The sequence below is a fragment of the Triticum urartu genome, chromosome 7A, assembly GCF_056163025.1.
Source record: "Triticum urartu cultivar PI428250 chromosome 7A, HENAU_Tu73, whole genome shotgun sequence".
Lineage (NCBI taxonomy): Eukaryota > Viridiplantae > Streptophyta > Magnoliopsida > Poales > Poaceae > Triticum > Triticum urartu.
Window position 1 is genome coordinate 131,789,685 of NC_141879.1, and position 4,326 is coordinate 131,794,010.

Below are 4,326 nucleotides of genomic sequence, written 5' to 3' on the forward strand. Positions count from 1 at the left end.
ACGTTACTGCACTCGAAATGCTTGCACAGATCCACGAGCCAATCGTCAGCATCGGTTGCCTCAACACAATTGCTGAAAGTCTTTGGCCCGTTAGTAAGGAACTAGTTGAGTGTAGCAAACTGATTCTGATTGTTGCCTTGGTTCCCTTGGTTGCCTTGATTGCGCTCTTGGGGAATTTGCATGATCAACTGTGTGTTTGCATTGGTTGCGGCCATCACAGCTTGCCATGCCTCCGGAGGAGGTGGAGGTGGTGGCGGATCTTGATTCTGATTCTGATTGGTGCTCTTAGCAGGAGCCATCCTGAAGAGGTCGACTACCGTTAGCACATAGACAGATAAAATGAAGCTGAATCCAACGGAATGAAAATTGCAACATATAGTCTTCACATCCGAACAAAATGAACGAATGCATTCCTCTTGAAATGGTCACATATCCATAAATTGAGAAGCCACTTAGAATTTAGGTAGAGAAATAAATCAACAAGGTACGGGTCAAGAACGAATACTCGGTAAGAAATCCCAATCTCAAACCAAATATCCGTGGAAGAAGAACTAGAGCTACGAGAATTCCCACCTATGAAACTCCCGAACCTTTCCGGTTATGCAATCAGGTGTTGGGGATACAGGGGAAGCATAATATCTCACCCAAATCTAGCAAATCCTACATCCAGCTGTATCCATCCTTCAACACATAACCGAGAAAACTTCGGAAACCATCTACCTCAACCTTCGAAAAGCATCCGTTATACAAGTTATGGCGATACTCCCGAACTCCCGCCCCATTACTGGGTGGCGTCGAGGTTATCTCACCAACGAACTGCATAAAAGATATTTTCGATGTCGGCGTACTAGACTCAGGTATTCCAGAATTGCAACAATAAAATTATGACGACAACACCTCAGAGCTCAACTCCCCGGGACACTTCCACAAAACCCCTGACAGGAGGCACCAAGACAATGTTCTCGTCATAAAACCATCAGAACGATTCCAAGATACCCGCGTGATCCTAAATTTTTTTTTAGTGAAATTTGAGAAGAGAAGAGTCAAAACTCTACGTCAGGATGCCTTACCAGAGCGATGAGGAGACTGGGAAGTAAAAATAATTCCTAAACTCTCCGATATATAATTCCTAAATGACTCAAAACATTTTTCTAGACACAACTCGGCTGCTAAAACGATCAAGCAATGGGGCTCCTAAGGTCGGGGAAGGCTCTGATACCAACTTGTAACACCCTCGATGCGACTATATCTCCCACGTGTCGAGGCACGACTTAGAGGCATAATCGCATTGAAGGCATATGTCGCAAGTTAGGCAATCATCACAACATCCCATGTACTATAGATAATAAAAGGGGAGATAACATAGTTGGATTACACTCGCCATGTCAATAAATTACATGAATAACATTACATCAACCAAACACTCATGGCCCGACTACGGCGCCAAAATAAAATATAACCCAACATGCGACACGGTCCCGATCCCCCCCAATTGGGCACCACTACTGATCATCAGGAAAGGAAACATAGTATCGTTGAGAGTCCTCGTCGAACTCCCACTTGAGCTCAAGCGCGTCACCTAGAGCGGAATCATCAGGCCCTGCATCTGGTGTAATAGTAATCTATGAGCCACAGGGACTCAGCAATCTCGCACCCTCGCGATCAAGACTATTTAAGCTTAAAAGGTAAGGCAAGGTAAAATATGTGGGGCTGCAGCAAGCGACTAGCATATAAGGTGGCTATCCTGTTCGCAAAAGAGAGCGAGAAGAGGAGGCAAAGCGCGAGCGAGAAACTAGAGGACAACCTGCGCAAACATTACTCCAACACCGTGTCCACTTCCCAGACTCCGCCGAGAAGAGGCCATCACGGTAACTCACACGGTTGATTCATTTTAATTAAGTTAAGATTCAAGTTATCTACAACCGGACATTAACAAATTCCCATCTGCCCATAACCGCGGGCACGGCTTTCGGAAGTTCAAATCCCTGCAGGGGAGTCCCAACTTAGCCCATGACAAGCTCTCACGGTCAACAATGCAAACAAATATGCAGACTTAGGAAAATAACGAGGTCAACCCCTAGGGTTTCACTATAGCACCGATCCGGATCTGGGCGCGCACGCAGTTCGAGGTTCGCCGGGGAAAACCCTGTTCACCGGAGGAGCTTGGGCTCGCCGGACTTGACGAGGGGAGGTGCGGTGGCCGGATCCGAGCGGAGGGGCGGCGTCGGGCGGTGGTGAGGGGCTCCGGCGAGGGGCTCCGGCCGGCGCGGCTGGGGAGCCCCGGCGGCGGCCGGCAATGCCCCGCGGCGATGCGGCGGAGGAACGGCCGGCGAGGTGGCTGGCCTCGGGGAAGAGGCAGGCCGGCGTGCGATGGTGTGGCGGCTCGGGCGCGCGGGCCGGGAGGGCCCCGCCTGGGCCCCGGCGGGCCGGCGCGCGGGTAGGCGCGGTGAAGTGGGCGCGGAGGCGGCGGCGAATCGGAAGGCGCCATGTGGCGGCGGCGGCTGGGTCGGACACGTTCGGCCGGCGAGAATTCGTCCGGCGGCGCAAGGGAATGGGGAGTTTAGGGTTTCATCCGGATTTCGGGGAAGGGGTCTATATATAGGCATAGAGGGAGCTAGGAGAGTCCAAATGAGGTGCGGTTTTCGGCCACGCGATCGTGATCGAACGCTCTAGATGATGGAGAGGGTTTTGGTGGGTCTTGGGCCAAAAAGGAGGGGTGTTGGGCTGCAACACACACGAGGCCTTTTCGGTCCCTCGTTTAACCGTTGGAGTATCAAACGAAGTCCAAATGATACGAAACTTGACAGGCGGTTTACCGGTAGTAAACCAAGGCCGCTTGGCAAGTCTCGGTCCAATCCGGAAATGTTTAAAACCCACACACGAAAGAAAGATAGAAACGACCACCGGGGAAGAACAAAGCGCCGGAATGCAAAACGGACAACGGGGAAAATGCTTGAATGCAAGAGATGAACACGTATGCAAATGCAATGCACATGATGACATGATATGAGATGCATGACAACGATAACAACACACGGAGACAAAAACCCGAACCCAAGAAAATAAAATAACTTAAGGCCGGAAACGACAAGAGTAGGAGTACAAATTGGGTAAGTTACATCTGGGGTGTTACAACACTCCACCACTACGAAAGGATCTCATCCCGAGATCTAGGACTGAAAGAACGCCGGGTACTCAGAACGGAGGTGATCCTCGCGTTCCCAGGTAGCTTCACGGTCGGAATGGTGTGACCACTTGACTTTGAGGAATTTGATCGACTTGTTGCGGGTCTTGCATTCAGTCTCTTCAATAATAGCAACTGGGTGCTCACGATAAGAGAGATCTTATTGGAGCTCAATGTCCTCGAAGTTAACGGTGCGGTCAGGAGTCTTGAAGCACTTTCGGAGCTGAGAGACATGCAACACGTCATGAACATTTACAAAGTTTGAAGGAAGCTCGAGTTGATAGGCGAGATCGCCTCTCTTGCTGACAATCTTGAAAGGTCCCACGTATCTGGGGGCAAGCTTCCCTTTGATACCGAAGCGACGAGTACCTTTCATTGGAGAGACGCGGAGGTAAACATGATCTCCGATCTCGAAAGCCAAATCACGGTGCTTACTATCATAGTAGCTCTTCTGGCGGGATTGGGCTGCTTTGAGGTTATCTCGAATGACTTTGCACATCTCCTCTGCCTCTGTGATTAAGTCATTTCCCAAAAGCTGATGTTCACCAGTTTCAGACCAGTTGAGAGGGGTACGGCACTTCCTGCCATACAGAATTTCAAATGGGGCTTTGCCCAAACTTGCTTGAAAACTGTTGTTGTAGGAGAATTCAGCATAAGGAAGACAATCCTCCCACTTCATGCCGAAGGAGATCACACAAGCCCTGAGCATATCTTCAAGAATCTGGTTGACACGCTCGACTTGACCGCTAGTTTGAGGACGGAAAGCTGTGCTGAAGCAGATGTTTGTGCCCATGGCCTTCTGAAAAGAATCCCAAACCTTGGAGGTAAAGATGCTGCCACAGTCTGAAGAGATCACTTGTGGAATACCGTGCAGAGAGACAATTCGAGAGGTATAGAGTTCCGCCAATTGAGCTGCAGTGATTGACTCTTTGATAGGCAGAAAGTGAGCCACTTTAGTGAGTTTGTCGATGACAATGAATATAGCATCATTGCCACGCTTGGACTTAGGAAACCCAGGCACAAAGTCCATTTCAATGTGGTCAAACTTCCATTCTAGAATGGCAAGAGGTTGGAGGAGACCAGCTGGCCTTTAGTGTTCTGCCTTCACTCTTCTGCAGACATCACACTCATTCACGAATTGA